The sequence below is a fragment of the Tachyglossus aculeatus genome, chromosome 19, assembly GCF_015852505.1.
Source record: "Tachyglossus aculeatus isolate mTacAcu1 chromosome 19, mTacAcu1.pri, whole genome shotgun sequence".
Classification (NCBI taxonomy): Eukaryota; Metazoa; Chordata; class Mammalia; order Monotremata; family Tachyglossidae; genus Tachyglossus; species Tachyglossus aculeatus.
Window position 1 is genome coordinate 10532001 of NC_052084.1, and position 20079 is coordinate 10552079.

General features: G+C 41.5%; 1 protein-coding gene across 2 annotated transcripts in view; it reads left to right on the forward strand.

Moving 5' to 3' along the window:
* ESRRG (estrogen related receptor gamma) overlaps positions 1-20079 on the forward strand; it is a 449507-nt gene that overhangs the window by 106973 nt on the left and 322455 nt on the right. The window contains exon 1 of one of the 2 annotated variants that reach the window (XM_038760933.1): positions 6483-6538. The exons of the other annotated variant lie outside the window; for it this stretch is intronic. The gene's annotated coding sequence lies outside the window, so the exon portion shown is untranslated. Of the gene's footprint in view, positions 1-6482; positions 6539-20079 lie in introns of those variants that run through there. 2 annotated transcript variants of the gene reach the window in all.

Sequence of the window (20079 nt, forward strand, 5' to 3'; positions counted from 1 at the left end):
GCACCAGGAAGTAGTTGGAAAGTGCACCATCTTGATGGGTGCTGCACTTTTTTTTCCTCTCCTTCCTTCTCTACGGTTTTGAAATTCAAATTGAATGCAATTTTCAGCTCATTTGAGCCAGAATATACTGTTGCTGAGCTTCAGTGGCTCTTAAATTCAAACTCAAAGGAGAAAACAGATATCATCTGTCACAAGGGGTGGGAGGGAGAGGATACCCTGAATTTTATTCATGGGAGCCAGCCTGAAATGACTAATTTAAACCTTTATGAGTAATCAGTCACTGGCAACCTAATCAACTAATCAATGAAACCTTCCCAAAATCCTTTTCTGCACTTTGGGCTCTTTAATTTTCTTTTTTCTTTTTTTTTTCTTTTTTATGGCTCAGGCCTATTTTGTATTTATATTTAATACCTTCTTGCAGACTGAGCTGGAATACTCAGGCAGTTTTGCTTCTGCCCTTTTTGACTAGTTTTATTGTTCATAGTCTAATACCTTTGTCAGTGATCAATCGTATTTATCTAGCACTTACTATGTGCAGAGCACTGTACTAAGTGCCAGAGAAAGTACCATACAGCAGAATTAGCAGACATTTTCCCTGCCCATAATGAGATTGCAGTCTAGAGATGTTTGTTTTCTCAAATCAGCTGAAACCAAGCTGGGAGGGAAGACACTTTGTTACTCTTATGCAAAACAAGTTGTTTGAAAAATGTCCTTTAAATATCATGATGCTTTTTTCAAGTGGGTGGGAGGATGAGATGTTCATATTTACTTCTTTGTTGTCTTTGTTCGTATTTAACAACCTTTCCCAGATTGCGAGAGGGGAAAACTTTTCATAAACAAATTAAGACCCCTTTTTTTTCTGCTTGCTTCTTCCCAGTCATATTTTGATAAGTGTGAGCAGCCTCTCTGCTTGTGCTAACTCTTCTGTTTACCCACTTTGGAACTTCGTAATGAAAACAGACATAAAGATTGTACTGAAGTGCTGGGATGGGTTTGACATTCACTGGTGTAGTCTCGTCCTATATTTCTACCACCATCTGTCTGTCGCTAGTTTTCCCTCCTCAATAGTATCTTCAATGCAGGCTCCAAGTGGTCCAGGGCTGGAAGTGGGCATTACCAGCTGGGTACCCCCAACGCAGCATGGTGTAGTGGATAGAGCACGGACCTCAGAGGCAGAAGATCATGGGTTCTAATCCCGGCTCTGCCACTTGTCTGCTATGTAACCTTGGACAAGCCACTTCACTTCTCTGGGCCTCAGTTACCTCATCTGTAAAATGGGAATCGAGACTGTGAACCCCATGTGGGACATAGACTGTCCAACCCCATGAGCTCGTATCTACCCAGAGCTTAGTACTGTGCTTGGCACATAGTGAGCGCTTAGGAAATGCCATTAAAAAAAGTGTTTAGTACCATTCTCTGTACACAGTAAGTGCTCAATAAATACCATTGATTCAGTAGAGAGTTTATTCCTCCAATTCTCTCCTTCCTGAGAACTGCATTTAGCTCTTTTGAAGGGCTACATTTCCCAGAGTCCTAGAGAAGGTTGACACCCCTCTCCAGGAAGCTTATTTTGTATTCTGTCACCATCATCTGGTTGCAGTGCCCCCCGAACATGAAGTTCCCATTCGACAGGGCGCTAGGCTCTCTGATCCAATAAAGCATTCGTAACTCTGTTCATTCTTATCCTTTGGCCTTTTGTAGTAAGACAGCTTTCTCTTTCCCTCCTGTGTGTTCTGTTATACTTCCAGGTGAATAGCATGAGTCTTACAAGCAAAAGGAGCAGTGCCTCAAGCTTCCTTGCCCCATAATGGACTCTTCTTTTTTGCTAGCAAAATATGAAGCTTGAGATTGTGCAGTTGATGTGCATTATCTATGCATCTAGATAAATTTAGGACACTCTAAAATCTCTGGTATTAGATTCTACTCTTGTCATCAGGGGGTGAAACTTTGGTTTTCTGATCTGGAGTGGATTCAGAATTCAAAAAAGCAAGAGCCATGGCTAAGCATCTAGTCTTTTAACAATAGGCTTACTTGATAGTTTCTCCCTGGGCATAATCCCACAACTAGTTGTACTGCAGAGAGACAAAGTCGCCATGAAATATTATAATGGCTGTTGGTCATAGTCATCATTCTTGCTGGGAGAGCCAGCTCTGTGACAGCATGTAGCCTTCAGTATTCCTCCATGCATTTGTGCTACTTATTTGCCCCAGTAAAAGCTTCCTTCAGTAACAAAGTCCTCATGGCCCTTTTGTCACCTACCAGGCTACCTTCAGATCCCTCAGGGGAAATATTAAATGGTGCTTTCCACATCTTGTGCCTCGTCCCCAGCATTAAGCGAAACATTATCCATTTTTCTGATCTCTAAACTATTGCTGCTTGTGCAGAGTCCCTTCTGCCAAAAAAAGAAACCAGCTCTTTTTACTGGGCTTTTAACCACTGTCCTAAAAAAAGCAAAAAGCAAATTTGCTTCTCTTCATTATTGTTTAAAGAAGAAGAAAAAAATGCCCACTAATCCGCAGGATATTTTCATCCAAGGTGGGTGTCTCATGAGTCCACAGGTAGTCTTTTGGGGGGGGGGGCGGGGGCAGGGAGGGGTGAAATCCTTAGAGAGTGCTAATTTTTTTTTATTTTTTGAGGCAACAGTTTACACGGGCACCACCCCTCTTAAGCAGGGGAGTCAGGACCTGTCTCATGTATTTATTCAAGGTATTATCAGAGATGGAACTGGGGTAAGGCAAGGTGAACAACCTTTGGGTTGTTCTGAGGTGAAAGTTACTTTTTGTTTAACATTTATCAGTCAGTTCTTTCAGTTTGCATCTTGAAGACCTCAAGTGGGCCCAGAGGATTTCAAGGTGGTCCCACTTTCAGGAAAACAGAGTCAGAGGAAACTTGTTTCAGGAGCTGAGGTAGCCAGTTTTCTCTTATTTAGGCCTCCCTGAAGGAGTTACATGGCTTAGATGCTCCTTGTTTCTTCTGGGGCTGTCATTTCTCTAGGTTTCTTTCTTGCTTTGACTTGGTTTTTCAAACAACAAAAGCAATAAATGCTCTTTAGCCATCTCACTAAACCAAGTGGCTGCTTTGTTTCAGCACTGTTCTTATTGCCTGATAGGGGTGCACTTAAAAGTGACCTGTTGTACTGACCTGGAAATCTTGTTTGGGTATAATCTTTTAGATAGAGAGGAAAGATACAGAAGGAAAACAAGGAGCTTTTGGTCTTAATGGAGAGGGCTGTGGTAAATATGCATCAGGAAAGCTTTTGTCATAGTTCACTGAGTAAAGGAATCAGAAAGAAAGGAAAAGACTTGAAAACTGCAGCTCTAGCCCATAATCTAGTTTGTGACTTTTCTGAAATGAGTCTGTGTTGCTCTTCTATTTGCCAGTCACATTTGTTCTGTCTTGCCACACACCAGCCTGGGATTGCAAATTGTATCAACAAAAAAGACATGACATTAGCCTTGCTTGTATTTGCAGTACTCTTGGTATTGCCATAGCAACAATAGTTTTAATTATGGAGAGCCAAAATGGTAACTTGTATATCAGATAGATGTGGCTCTGTTTTCCCCGTGGACACAACTGTGATTAGACATTTGAGGGAAGCTTGGTGTGTGGCTTTCCTTCCAGGCTGGATTATATTATCTACTGTAACAGACAGCTGTTTTGCTGAACCAGAGAGAGCTGAAGCACTGGCCAGAGGCTCTGGACTTGGGCCCTCGAAGATGGACTGAACTTTTTCCTTAGGGGTACGTTGAGTTTTGAAGTGGCTTAGCATTTGGGAGCTAAGACATTGGTCTGAAAGCTGCTGTTGGCTTCCCGCTGCATCTGGTGGAGCACTGTAATATTTGGGTAAAAACTCCTGTGAAGTGTTGCTTGATAATCATCCTTGACAGTATTCAAGATTACCCTGTAGGGGAACAATCAAGTTCTTCCCTGGCTGTAGCAAACCTGGAAATTGACAAATCACTGCACAATGCAAATGGCACCATAGAGAGAGAACAAATTTCTTTTTTAATGGATTTGTTAAACACTATGTGCCAGGCACTGTGCTAAGTGCTGAGGTAGGTACAAGCTATTCAAGTTGGACACAGTCCAAAACCACGCTCCACATTGGGCTCTCTGTATTAATCCCCATTTTACAGATGAGGTAACAGGCACAGAGAATTGAAGTGCCTCCCCCAGGTCACACAGCAGACAAGTGGCAGAACTGGGATTAGAACGCAGGTCCTTCTGACTTCTAGGCCTGTGTTCTTTGGTGTGGTAAACCCGGGTCAGTTCCCATTAAAGTTTTTTTTCATCTCATTTTGGGATCTGATCTGCACCTGAATTCCCCTTTCCTGCACCTCTTCCTCCTCCTTTCTCTCCCGTCACCTCGGGAGATTCTGTGCTATAGTTGAAGCTTGCAGGCTTCTTCATTTTCAAAGCTGAGACGGTCCGAATAGCTCTTTCTTTAGGTCAAAATCAGTAATTGTCTACTCTCCCTGAGCTTTAAATAGACCTACGGACCTGGACCGTCTTGTTAATTATGGCTGCTACAGAGTGGAAATGGGTGATTGTAGTAGGGCTAATTTACAGTGACCGGAAGCCCTGCTTTAGGCAGAACTATAATGGATTTTGTAGATTGACGCTGCCATCTGAATTGCCTGAGGGTCCCGCTTTCAATGGAAGTGCGGTAGGAGGGGACCTGTCTGCAGTGGCAGTGATGAAGGAAGGAGCACCAATGGCAGCAGTTGCCATGGTGCTCGCTACCTTGGTTGTAGTGGTCCTTGTGAGGGCCGGGTTGGACCATGTCCAACCTGATTAGCTTGTTTACCCCAGCCCTTAATACAGTGCTTGGCACATAGTATAAGCTCTTAACAAATGGCCTAAAAAAAATGAAAGTGGCAGTGACCTCAGGATCGTGAGGAGAATGCTCTTTCTTGGGCCATGGCATTGCTGGACAGAAGCAATGGTGGAGGCAGAGGTCAATTTTCACATTTGACCTCAGCCACTCCATTGAGTAGTATTTATTTGGTCATATAACCCTTTGCCAGCTCCCCCTTTTGCCCTCTCCTCTAATCTGCCTCCCATTTTCCATATTTCTCTTCTCACCATCTCTAGTTTCCTTCATCTTCCTTCTTTCTCCACTCACAGCGTGGCCTAGTGGAAAGAGCATGGGCCTGGAAGACATAGGACTTTGGTTCTAATCCTGTATCTGCCGTGTGCTTCTGTGTATCCTTGGGCAAGTCACTTCACTCATCCGTGCCCAAGTTCCCTCATCTGTAAAATGGGATTCATTACCTATTCACCCTCTTACTTAGATCGTGAGCCCTGTGTGTGATAGGGACTTGCCCAACTTGGTGATCTTGTATCCTACCCAGCTCTTAGAATAGTGCTTGACACATAGTAAGCACTTAAATATCATTATTATTATTAGCCACTCTACCCTTTTCTACCCTACTCTACTCTACCCACTGATCCTTGTCTTTCATTTTTGCCCCCTTTCTTTTTTTGCTATTTATTAATCCCCATATTTACATATGGGGAAAACTGAGGCACAGAGAAGTGAAATGATTTACTCAAGGTCACACAGCAGACAAGAGGAGGAGCAGGGATTTGAACCCAGGTGTCTCTGACCTCAAGGTCCATGCTCTAATCATTGGGCCACGGTGCTTCGCTTATCCCCTGCCTAAGGTGTTCTGGTGAACTTCCTTGCATCAGTGCTCCATTTTTGGCACTTCGAAATTTCCATTTCTGAATGCCAGTATGCCCATTTTTTTAAATGCTACAGTTTGTTTTGTAGTCATTTGACATATTAAAGATTGCCCTCCATGTTTTTGGTACACACCATTGCTAGGCATGTATGATTTTGATTTTGGAGTTTGGGCTTAATAATTAAGCCATTGTATAAAAGGGTGCTTTTTTCTTATTTAATAAGATTTTATCTTAAGAATGGTAGTGTGAAATGCTTCAGACTCTGCTTTGCTGCGTATGTATAGCTCTGTGTTTTGAGACCCTTGAAATATCTGTTTTTAGGACATCAGCAGGGGGCTAATGAAAGGCTTTGTTGATTTTAACGAATTGCAAGCCACCGTAGCCAAAATAAATATAATCTGCTTTTTGGATTAGTTGTCACAGATGATTTTACCTACTAATCGTGATTAAAGAACCCTGGTGGACCAGAAGCAGAGCTGCTCTCTGGTGACTCCTGCTAAAATAGCAATAAACAGAAGTAAATAAAGACTTAGAGCATTAGTTATCTTTAATAAACAGTGACACTGCATATAACATTTACAGGAGGGGGAGGGGGAAGACTTATAAAGAGCACAGCAGGGTGGTTTAGTAACACAAAGAGCCTGGTCAGGTTAGACGATTGATAATATTGGCTTCAGACCAAATGGTCACACAGTAGTTCAGATGAGCTGGGAGTAATACCAATAATCTATATGTCTTTGTAAATTTTGCAGAAGCGTTTGACACCATCAACTGTCTTTGCCTCTGGTAATTACTAAGCAAGTTTGGCTGCCCTGGGACAGTCACCAGGATCTTCAAATCAGTGTTGAAGGTGCTGTTTTGGAACATTTTCCTGTAACCATCAGAGTGTAAAGCAGGGCTTTGTAGTTGATCCCATCCTGTTACATGATGATGGCTCTCAAAATAATTTGTTTGCCTGTATTGTGCAGAGTGCTTATAAGGAGTGAAGAAATATCCCAAAAATGAATTTAGACCCAGTTCATTCCCTCAAGGAGCTCATGGTATACTGGGAAAGGTTGCTATAGGAACAACTAAACAATTTTATTCATTGATTCAATCGTATTTATTGAGCGCTTACTGTCTGCAAAGCACTGTACTAAGCGCTTTGGAAGTCCAAGTTGGCAACAGATAGAGATGGTCCCTACCCAACAGCGGGCTCACCGTCTAGAAGGGGGAGACAGACAACAAAGAAGACATATTAACCAAATAAAATAAATAGAATAAATATGTACAAGTAATATAAATAAATGAATAGAGTAATAAGTATGTACAAACATATATACAGGTGCTTTGGGGAGGGGAAGGAGGTAAGGCGGGGGGATGAATGAATGAGGGAGGGAGGGGATTCATTCATTCATTCAATCATATTTATTGAGCGGTTATTGAATGCAGAGCACTGTACTAAGCACTTGGGAAGTCCAAGTTGGCAACAGATAGAGACGGTCCCTACCCAACAGCGGGCTCACAGTCTAGAAGGGGGAGACAGACAACAAAACAAGACATATAAACCAAATAAAATAAATAGAATAAGTATGTACAAGTAAAATAAATAAATGGAGTAATAAGTATGTACAAACATATATACAGGTGCTGTGGGGAATATGTACAAACATATATACATGTGCTGTGGGGAGGGGAAGGAGGTAAGGCGGGGGGATGAATAAATGAGGGAGGGAGGGGATTCATTCATTCATTTATTCATTTATTGAGCGCTTACTGTGTGCCAAGCACTGTACTAAGCGCTTGGGAAGTACAAGTCGGCAACATATTCATTCATTCGTTCATTCATTCATTCAATCGTATTTATGCCGTCATTCATGAAAACATGGCGGTGACACTTGGAAGCTGGTGTCAGAATCTGATCCAGCATGATGTTTTTTCCATTTCAGCAGAATTGAGCATCATGGGAAATCATTTCTGGCAATGCTTAGGGGGAGCTGCTCTATACTGATGGTTGTGCTGGAGAGGCACATACACAAAAGCCTTGCAGATGATTATGGACCGCTTAGCCGAGTCAACACACTGATAGAAACGAACAATAAGCCTGAGGTAAATTTGAGGTCATAAACCATGCCAACTCCGGAAAGCCTACACAACCAAAGATGTTTTTACAGCAACATAGAGTGGAGTTCTGTCCTTGAATTATGTTACCTACATAATGCCTTGCATATTGATGAAGGAAACTGAATCAGCAAACCATTATAGCCTTTCAGAAATTGACAGGGGGCGTCAAGCATTGAATAATATTGTTTTATTCGTTAAGGTCTTACTATGTGCTAAGCACGATACTCAGGGCTGGAGTGGGTACAAGATAATCAGCCCCTATCCTACAAAGGGTTCACAGTCTAAGTAGAGGGAGAATAAATATTCAATCACCGTTTCTCAGATGAGGTAACTGAGGCTCAGATAAGTGACTTGTCCAAGGTCACTCAGCAGACAAGTGGCAAAGCCATTCTACCACGCTGAATCAGTGACCTCCAGAGGCCGGTGAGATGTGGAAATACCTTAAAAGGGGCATCTGGCTTCTTGAGCAGTTCATTAATGTCATCTATGAGCCTCATGAAATGGCAACTGGTAAGAGTTGCACAAATGGCCACAAATGCATTGGGTTCACCAGCCTTGAAGCAGTGCTCATCAGCAGGGCATGTGAGGAGAATAGATGAAGGCTGCTGTATGGCAAGGTGAAATGGGACATAAGCCGGCAGGGAGATCCAAATAAACATTTAAAGGCAAACACAGTCTCAAACAGTGGGATATAGGAGTGAGCTATTGGGAGATTCCTTGAAACAGTGCACTGCACACAGTAAGCGATCAATCAATGCCACTGATGATGGTCTGGTGTATGGTAGCAAGGAGATGGATTGTACTCCACAAGCAGAGGCTTTGGGAAGATCAGGGTACCAAGAGGCAGGTTAGGAAGCCAGGCCATGTGTTGCAGGTGGTATATACATTAGTATAGTAAGGAACTGTATTTATGTGCCCACAGTGGGAATAGCATTATGGGGTGGGGCTTTTCAGTTTATCTCAAACTCAAGTGATTAGAATCTCAGGGTCGGCTGTTGTGCACAGGAAATGTGCCTACCAACTCTGTTACATTGTGATCTCCCAAGCACTTAGTACTGTGCTCCACACACAGTAAGTGCTCAATTAATAATACGATAGAGTAGTAGCACCATTTATAAGGACAAAGAAAACACACACACACAATGTCAGCGTACTGCATTCTGCCAAATCAAACAGACCAGTTATCTGAATGACTGTTCACTGCTATTCTGCCACCATTTTAGTTGGTGCAAAGTTAAGGGTAGGGGGAGGAAATACCCCTTCAGGTCTTGGATCCTGTCATGAAAATGAAGAAACTTGTATAATTCTCCTTGTAGTTTATAAATTGGAGACTGGGACTATTTCCCGAAGAAAACATTTTTTCTGTTGATGTATTTTATCCCCAAATTTTGCTAGGAAATGTTAGGAATGGGTTTTTCATTTCCAATTAACTTCACTCAGGGGTAACACTGATTTCAGTGTAAAGCCATATTATAGAACTGCTGGTTCTAAGACAAATACCAGATTTATGATGACTCTCCAGTAATTCTCATTGCATTTCAAATGTTTAAATGGGACAACAAACATTTCCGTTGTGGTCTTACATCCCAGGAACACAATGTGCCACAGAAATTACTCTTGGGAGTCTCATTGCACCTTTTGAGAGAGGTATTTTTATCTTCATTTTTCAGATAGGGACATTAACCTGCCCAAGGTCACCATTGAGTCACACAGAGAACTAAGTATAGAACCCAGGAGTTGCAATGTCCAGCATCAACCTCCAGACTTGTGCTCCCTCCAAGATGATAATTATGCTAATTATGCTAATATTGTCCAGACAGGACAATACAATGCAACATTACCTGCTATTCAGAAAATAGTAAAAATATACTCATGTATGTGTTCTCTCCCACACACCCATTTTCTTGAGGGCAAATGCTTTACTTCATTTTAGTTTCTGGATATTTTGGTTTATTTTTTCCATTTTTAAGAGAAAAACTGGACCTGCAATTCAGCTATTATAATTGTCAACTTTTTATCCGTGAAGAAACAAAGATGGCTTGAGGTTTTAAAAGGGATGTTAAATGCGCGCTAGCCATCAAGCAGAAGACTTTTGAGGGATATGAATATTTCTGCCTGTCTACTGTAATAGAGCTTAAGCTCTTTATGGGCAGGGAGTGTCTTCATCAATCGTATTTATTGAGCGCTTATTATGTGCAGAGCACTGTACTAAGCGCTTATGTCTTATAATTCTGCTGTATTTCTTGAATGGTTAGCATAGTGCATTGTACTCAATCCCATCACTAAATGGTGGAGCTAGGGGGCCCCAAACTATGGGATCAAGCTGTTGACCACCTGAATTGAGCAGAGGTGGCAGCAACTGGCTGAAGAACTGACCTTTTGGGGCACCTGATGGGAACTTCCACTGTGGTCAGATGATGTTTCCAGCTGTGCTAGAAATGCCAGTCAGTGTCCAAGGAGGGCCAGTTATTGTCCAGAGTTTTCAGCTCTTTGGGGGGCAGGTACTGTGTCTCATACTCACAGTATACACCCCCAAATGTTTAGTTCAGTGTCCTTTCCACTGACATTTAATAAGTAGCTTTGGTTGGTAATCAGAAGTTCTTCAGGAGTTCTTGAATTTAGAGGAATTTTTTTTTTTACATTATGAAAATGTTTCAAAATCCTGTATCTGAAGGACCAGCGGACAGGAGGGAGTCACAGTGACATCTCGTTACACCATGTTTGGACACTTCATTCCTTCTTGTTGGCATGTGTGGAAGCGAGTGGAGAATTAAGAGCAATGTCATCCCTCCTGGATGGGAATGTTCCATTTGCCCAGCCCTCTCAGGTTGCAAGTTCTTGGTGGTTAGTGGTTCTAATTGCTTGTCCTTTTGCCAACCTCCAGTATGGTGACAATACCACAGTAAAATGGTGTAGGGTTATGTTTAGAATAGAAGAAATACCTATGTTGGTCTTGTATGAAGGGTCACATTGTATGGGTTGATGGATGCTTCAGGCATGTGTGATGGAACCGCTCTTTTTTTTTTAAGATTCTGATTGTAAAAACTTGGCAGCGCTGGTCATAAAAGGCTCCTGATTATAAGGACTCAGTGAACACTATTGAGAGAATAAACTGAGGCCACAAGATTCTTCAGTGTCTAATGTGGGTAAAGCCAACCCCCCCACCCCACCCCTTGCAAAAAATAGTTGGGATGGGGAAGAGGTGGGCTGAACAGAGGAGGGGACAAAGAGGAGGGAGATGGGAGCTACACTGAGCTTCTCCTTCCTGCTATTCTCCCCATCGACCCTTACTGCTCATTGTCTACCATGGCACTACTGCTGGTCCCAGAAGAACTGATCCTAACAGGACTGGTCCTTACTGGGACAAAACAAAGTATGGTCAGGGGTTGGGAAGTGGTATCATCTACAACAGTGCTTTGCACATAGTAAGCGCTTAATAAATGCCATCATCATCATTATTATTATTATTATCTAGTAGAAAGAGCAAGGGCTTAGGAGTCAGAGGGCCCGAGTTCTAATGCCAGCTCTGCCATTTACTTGTCGTGTGGCCCGGGGAAAGTCATAACTTCTCTGTGCCTCAATATTCTCAACTTTAAAATGGGGATTCAATACCTATTCTCCCTCCTACTTAGATTGTGAGCCCCATGTGGGTCATGGGCTGTGTCTGACTTGATTTACTTGAATTTACTCCAGTGCTTAGAACAGTGCTAGGCACAAAGCACTTAACAAATACCATTTTTTTGTGTGTGTGAGTGAGTTCCAGTGAGACTAGGAAGGGCTCAGTCAGTCTCCAGCACTTCAACCAGGCAGAAGTGGCAGTGTTCATACTTGTCTGCTGGCCGGAACTGCACTTTCAGGACTTCTGATGGGAATTTTCACTGTGGTCAGATGATTTGTTTCTGACTGGGCCAGAAACTCCCATCAATAGCCAAGAAAGCCAGGAAGTTGTCCTATAAAATGCAGAATATTAAGGGAAGCAATGTGGCCTAGTGGAAAAAGCATGGGCCTGGAGCCAGAGGACTTGGGTTCTAATTCCGGCTCTTACATTTTGGGCAAGTCACTTAACTTCTCTTTGTTCATGAAAATCTATCTAATTACCTAATCTATAAAATGGGGATTATGTCTGTGAGCCCCATGTGGGATATGGATGGCTTCCAATCTTGTATCCACCTCAGCACTTAGTACACAGTGCCTGGCATATAGTAAGCATTTAACAAATACAACTAAAAAAATAAAATAAAAATGGAGCGAGTATAGCTGTGGCAGTCACTGTAGCAAGGAATGTCAGGCTGTGAACCGTGAGAAATGTAGCACTCAGCCTAGCTGTAATTTCCTACAACTTTTTCTTTATTTTGTATTAATCACTGATGTCATCTTTTATGTTTACTTTGTTTTTATTGTATAATTTTTTGTTTATGTTGTAGTCGCAAATCCCCCCATCTCCGTCTTATTCATTTTATCCATCTTATAGAGAAGCAGCGTGGCTCAGTGGAAAGAGCACGGGCTTTGGAGTCAGAGGTCATGGGTTCTAATCCCAGCTCCGCCACTTGTCAGCTGTGTGACTTTGGGCAAGTCACTTGACTTCTCTGTGCCTCAGTTACCTCATCTGTAAAATGGGGATTAAGACTGTGAGCCCCACAGGGGACAACCTGATCACCTTGTTTCCTCCCAGCGCTTAGAACAGTGCATTGCACATAGTAAGCGCTTAACAAATACCATTATTATTATTATTATTATTAGATTGGAGCCCCATGTGGCCCAGGGACCTTGCTTAATGATCACCTGTTTATTCTTTCTCAGCTCTTGGAACCATGCTTTGCACACAATAAACAAGTAATCAGTAATATAAATACTATGTGGGATGATGATGGTGGCAGTAGCCACTGGCTGCTGCCAAGCTGAGGAGGAGGAAGCAGAGGCTGATAGTATTCTCCTCCTCATCCTCCTCCTACTCATCTCCCTTCTGCCCTATTTATCCTTACATCAGCCACTGAGGGTTGCTGTCCATCGTCCTTGGTAAAAACACTATTAGGTTCTGCCTCAGACACTCTAGGTAGGGAGATAAACCCACAAATGCTTGGCTATCTCATCTAATGTAGAACATCTGGTCTCCTTAGTCTAAGCTGGGAGCATTTCTTGGATTTATTTGGGGGGTTTTTTGTTTTTGTTCTGCTTAAAGACAATGAAATGCTTGTCTTAAACACACCATGCCTAATTACCCAGAGTAGCCACCTGCACGTGGACATGGATTCATGAAAATTAAACCTATGCAAATGTCCTGCGAGTTTCCCATGAAAGTTGTATATGGGTGTTGAGTATTTCTAAATTAAATGAAATAGTAACCTTGTTGTTTAGCTATGCTGTGACAGGTAGGTTGAGCCCAAGAAAATCTTTAGTTCTGCTTCAAATTGAAGTGTGTGAGAGAGAGTGGGGGGAGAGAGAAGACAGAGTGCAGAGGAGTCCTTCACCCAGGACTTTGAGTGAAGTGTAGATTAATGTTGCCTGCATTTCTTCAGAAAAGTCGTTAGCATGGTTAAGAAAAAAAGGCATCATGGCTTTTCAGAGTATTGTTCAATGAGTTTTAAAAATAGCCTCACTGTATTAATAAGTTAATAAGGAAATAGTCTGTTTACTAAAAAAACACTGTTGACCTAGCAACAGATTTATGTGGGTAGGTGTTCAAATTTCATCCCAGGCACAAGGGTTTAGCCGCAGGCTTTGTCATCCAGCCAAGCCAAGCCTTTTTTGCAATGGGGTATCTCTGAGCTGTATCCAAAATGGATCGGGTCTGCTAGGATACACCCCGAAGTTAACCTTTCAAAGAGTCTGAGATCTGAGTGTGATAGATTTAAGTAAATTCGTGGGGAGAGATAGATGTGATGGTCAAAAAGCAAGAGTCAACACTCTTCAGTTTTAAAGATTTTGCACCCAAATATTCCAACAACTTCCTCCTTTACTCACCCTAAGAACACAGGGGAGAATGAGGCAAGCAAGACTTCATGATTTCCAAATCTTTTCCAGAGATTCCAAGTTCCAGGCCATATCATCTTGATAATCAATCAATGGTATTTACTGAGCACTTACTATGTGTAGAGCCCTGAACTAAGCGCTTGGGTGAGTTCAGAACAACAGAATTAGCAGACACGTTCTCTTCCCATAATAAGTGTACAGTGTAGAGGCTAGATTAGTATTTACTGATGACATCTCTACTTGAATGTCCTGTCAACACCTTAAACTTAGCATATTAGAGAAACTCTCATCCTCTGAAGCAACCTATTCTCTCCTCTGAGAAGAAGATGTGTAAGACAATGCATGAGGGCATCTTCAACAGCCTTATGCATTGTGGCCTACTCAGAGGAGACTTGCTGTTCATCTCAGGCACAGTTGTCAAGCTGTTATGCAGCTGCCTGCTTCAAAGGGTATATAACCTAGTTTATTTTAATATAGAGAGAGGAGGAGCTAGCCTACCGGTACAGATGATTACCTTGTAGGGGATTAGGCCCCAAGCTCTTTATATGCAGGGAATGTGTCCATCATATTGTTAGGGTGTACTTTTCCCAGAGCTTGGTACTGTGCTCTGCACACAGTAAGCACTCAATAAATATGACTGATTAGATTCACTTGGAAGTACCAATTGCATCTGTCATAGGTTTCATCACAAAGTCATAGTGACTTGGGCTGTTTAGACTTTCACATCTTTAGCCTTTATAGGGACCAATCCCTTGGGGGGTGCGGGGAGGTTAGGGGACAGTGAAATTCTGAGGGAGACACACAGTAGTTAGCTTATCGGGGTGGGAGTGGGGAGGACAGGACTCTAAGTTTTAGAGACTCTATTCCCTGTTCATGATTGCTATATAGATGTGTAGTTGTATATAAAACAAAATAACACCAGAAAAATGGAAGCATTTTCACTGCTAATACCCTTCTTGAAGAAAAGACCACATACATTTTTGTGGTGACTATAGAATTTTCAAACTAGTAACTGTGGGTCGTGATTTACTGTCATTCATTTGGAAGCGAGACTGTGGAAAAAGTTCACACACAGAAAACACACATTCTATGCACACACTCTTGAGAAGGGAGAAAGAGAAGCAAAGCCAAAAATGATCCACATAAATAATTTTCAGTTAACCTGCTTTGGCTGAGGGAGTGAAGAGACTCAGACAGTGAGGTGACTGCCTAAAAAGATCATTTTCTGGAAAGTCCACATGAAGTGTTTATCATCCTTTTGATTCTCTCATTTCAAGGGTTCTCTGAAGCTTAGCCTTATCTATTCTGATGTGAAGCAAAAATGTTATATCAAAAGGAGACAGACACACACAGAGGTAGAGAGAAAAGAGTGGAAAGAAATGAAGAAAGGAGATAGAAAAATATGAAGAGCGTGAACCCCAAATGAGTATATGTTCTTAAAAGTTATCTATAAAGGAAGATGAGTTTGGCTCCCTTGATAAAGTGGTCCAGAGTTTGGATTGGAATTGTTATGTTGCATACCAATTATACTACTGTCACTATATATTTTCTTTGAAAGCTTTTGATACTGACTTCTATGGTAAAGGACACGTGACATGATCAGAACTTACTGTCTAAGGTATACAGTCTGAGATTGGATATGTAGCCCTGATTTATTTCTTCTCTGAACATTACCTTGGTGGTGTTTAAGTTTTATTTCTCCGAAACATACTGCTGTACCTCTTGAGTTCATATTTTCTCTCCATCCTAGATTGTAGCATACATTTTTTTCAAGCAAGTAGTATTTTTGCCCAGTCTTAAAAATTAGTAGTAATAATATGATAATGTTGACTGAAGCAATATATTTGCTGTTGGGAAGTTGCACAAAACATCATCATCATCATCAATCGTATTTATTGAGCGCTTACTTTGTGCAGAGCACTGTACTAAGCGCTTGGGAAATACAAGTTGGCAACATATAGAGACAGTCCCTACCCAACAGTGGGCTCACAGTCTAAAAGAACATCAACATAGTTCATTCTAGGCAAAATTGATCCCTTTGGGATTTTTGACAAATCCATGCTGTCCCTGTGTCCATCTTTAGTCTATCCGAGCCAGAACCTCTAAGATGGCAGAGGAAGAAGTAGAAAATAATTCACATTTTTCTAATCTCTTCGTTCTTTTCAGTGGCCTTTCAACCTTTATGGTGAATTTTCGAGAACTGAAAAGAAGGGTTTCTTGTTTCACACCCATTTACAAGGAGTCTCATCTCCTCTGGCTGTGAAATATTGGTTACTACCAGCTGGCTGACAAGTTACATTTGTGGTCTTAAAGACAGGCTGATGGTTTCAGTTCTGTCAACGTTTGCCTGTTGTACTGAGCACAGGGAGCAAACCCAACTGATGGAAATGGTGAGAGAGTCTGAAGCATGCCAGCTTGTCTGAGGAAATACAGCAAAAAGGCAGAATATGCCTTTAGTGGTATTGGAGTGAGAGCCGTTTTGGAGATAGTGGTATTCTTTAGTGACTTCTAAGGCAGCCCACACTTTGCCCTTTGTATATGATCTGTCATTTTGCATACTAAGACATTTTGCTTTAGTTGCTCTTAAGGGAGAGATTCAGAGTTAACAGCTATAGGCAAAGAGGGATTGAAGAAATATGTTAAAATTACACCTACAAAAAGTGAGCATTGTTATGAAAAGACCATTTTTACATTGTTATGCATTATGCAACGCATGCAGTAATCAATACTAAATATCCAGATGCTATGCTGGATCCCAGAACACCTTCTGATATGCTGATCTGGCTACCAACCACAGAATTAAGCATTTTCCCCTTTGGCCAACATTATAAATATTTGTTTTTCAAATTAGATTATAACACAGGGTTTTGCCTCCCAGCTGACTCATTCCATTCCCTAATGATGGAAAAGACAATGATGAAAAGATGTGGGGAAGAGGGAAGGTTACGTGGTCATAAGGACTTATCAGAACACACTGAGATGAGCACTCTGTCTTTCAGGTTATCATCCAGGTTTACAGGCCTGATGTATGTTAGAGTTCATGAATTAATGCACAATGATGTATTTTTAGGTAAACTCAAGGTTTTACAACTTTATCTTTAAAGAAAAACATAACCAAGCACCCTAATCGTGGACCACAGAGATAGTAATACACATATAATGTTTCTGTCTATTTCAGTTGTTTGGAGATGGCAAAGTTTTCACACTAAAACGAGATGGGTTTGTTGCAGAGTGCTGTAGAAGTAGTAATTAATATGTATTCAAAGTCCATTGGGTACACTGAACTATGTTATATTTATTGAATTTAAACATAGTCTCTGCTATCTAGGTAGATAATATTGATGGAGTTCCACAGAAAATAACAGGTTGAGAAGCTACCCATACACTGAGGCCATACAGATGTTCACTATTTCTATTTTTTTTTTCTAATTTGATGAAAAATTCATAGGCAAGGGGGGCCAGAAATTGTAACTTTGATATAAGGCCCAGCACTGGTCAAGGGTCTTGATAAATGTTATTTCATACATTTCTGTTTTATTGGCGAGATCAAGTAAATTCTTATTTTAGGTCTAATTTTACAGTTTTAACATGCACTTTTTAACAGTCCCTTTGATTGTGAGCCCAGTGTAAGACAAGGACTATGTCTCATCTACTTATAATGTATCTACCCTAGCTCTTAGTTTGTGCTTGACTCATTGTATGTGCTTAACAAATACCACAATTATTGGTATTATTACTTTATCATGAATTAATGTTACAATTTTCAAAATTGCCACTGAACTGTCACTTTTTCTACAGAGTTATTAACAGGATGTTCATTTAATTTGTTTAGTTGCAGTAAAGACAAGAAATGACTGCATATTTTCATTTGTGAAATCCTAAAAATGTTATGAGAATGTTGATTTGCTTAATAGTTTACAATCTGTGTCTGGATCATCGGAAACTTGGTGAATTCTGCTTTGGCATCAAGTTTGGGAAGAAAGGGAGAGACGGCAATACATTTTGTTATTTTCAGAAGAGATGTTTTATAATTTCTCCATCCCCTGTGTCTGCTGAAAGGAAATAAGATTTTTTTCTATTGCCCTGTTTAACACACAACTGAAAGGAGGTGGATTTATACAGAGGAAGTGGACATGGGAATCTTGATTCCTTATGGTTTCTGTACTTGAGTAAAATAGTCATGAATGGAAGGGCAAAAAGTTGAGAGCAAGTAATAATCAAACTGACATTGCTGTCCTCACTCAAATACCTGAAAGCCTTGGGTTATAGAACTCTAGCATCTTGAAGGATTTATGTTTGTAATATTTTGTCATTTTGGAGTTAATGGAGGTAAATCTATCACCCCCTCAGCACTTATGTATATATTCATTGGCAATTTATTTAATTGTCTGTCTCTCCCTCTAGTCTGAAGTTTCTTGAGATTAGGGATCATGTCTAATAATAATAATAATGATGGCATTTATTAAGCGCTTACTATATGCAAAGCACTGTTCTAAGCACTGGGGAGGTTACAAGGTGATCAGGTTGTCCCACGGGAGGCTCACAGTCTTCATCACCATTTTACAGATGAGGTAACTGAGGCACAGAGAAGTTAAGTGACTTGCCCAGAGTCACCCAGCTGACAAGTGGCGGAGCCGGGATTTGAACCCATGACCTCTGACTCCAAAGCCCATGCTCTTTCCACTGAGCCATGCTGCTTCTCCTATTCTATTGTATTGTACAATCCCAAGTGCTTAGTAATAATAATAATTATGGTATTGGCTAAGTGCATACCTTGTGCCAGGTACTGTCCTAAATTCTGGGATGGATATAAGCAAATTGAGTGGGACTCAATCCCTGTCCTTTGTGGGACTCTCAGTCTCAATCTCCATTTTACAGATGAGGTAACTGAGACAGAGAAGTGAAGTGACTTGCCCAAGTCGCACAGCAGACAAATGGTGGAGCTGGGATTAGAACCCAAGGCCTTCTGACTCCCAGGCCAGTGCTCTATCCAGTAAATAAATAAATACCATTGATTGACTGATTTGTGATTATCTGAATCCAGTATAATAATAATAATAATAGCATTTATTAAGCGCTTACTATGTACAAAGCACTGTTCTAAGCGCTGGAGAGGTTACATGGTGATCAAGTTGTCCCTCAGGGGGGCGTTCGCAGTCTTAATCCCCATTTTCCAGATGAGGTAATGAGGCACAGAGAAGTTAAGTGACTTGCCCAAAGTCACACAGCTGACAATTGGCAGAGCTGGGATTTGAACCCATGACCTCTGACTCCAAAGCCCGTGCTCTTTCCACTGAGCCACGCTGCTGTATGGCAAAATATATGGTTGAAAACTGGATACTTCAACAGAACCTTCTTTCAGGAAGAACAGTCAGTTTCTTATCAATGTGGATAGAAAATGTTAGGGAAGGAGCTGTTCTGATTAACTAAAATTAGCTGATGACCCTGCCTCCTCCCCCACAAAAAAGCCTAGAGTGTCTATACCACAGGTGCTAGTCAACTGGTATTTATTGAGTGCTTATTGAGTGCAGAGCACTGTACTAAGCACTTAGTGACGCACTGCTTTCTATCCTTTCCTTTCCTTTTAGAACACTTTTCCCAATTCTGGCAGTGTGATCACAAATGCACTTTCTCCCTCCTAATGCCGGGCGGGTTGATAAAAGCAGTTGCCGAGCTAGAATCCCTAAAGAAATTATTAATTATCTGGTTAATGTGCATCAGGCTGTGGGAGTGTGAGATTAATCACCAGTGCGGGGATGAGTTGCTGAAGTGGATTTTGGTTTTTCATCTCCTGTCACTTGGTAACGGCTTTTCCTTCCTTCACCATCAGGTGAACAGGTGTGGAGATGCTGTATCTTCATTTTCCTGGAGTCAGGAACAGCCGGTGGCCAGGACATGCCTGTTTCGCAGTCCTGCTGCATGAGCAGTTTACAACATGGAGTGCTACCTACTCAGAATGTTCCAGCTGTAGGGGAGTCTCCTAATATTACTGTATCGATCTCTTCTTCTTCAGCACTGTGCATGAGCATCACCTCTGTGCCACCGCCCCACCCCTCCGGCCCCCGCACACACACCCAACTGACAGGTGTTAGGTTTTTGTCTTGTAGCTGGATGTTCTAATCGGATCTGTAGTCTGATATTCAGTTAGTATATTTCATTTTTGATTTTTTCAACCAGTGATATTTATTGAGCACTTCCTGAGGGAAGGGATAGTACAATATCAGAGCCTTTACTATATTCAGGGTACTGTGTTAAGCATTTGGGAGAGTACACAAGACAACCAAGTTAGTAGACATGTACTCTCCTTCCACAGAAGCA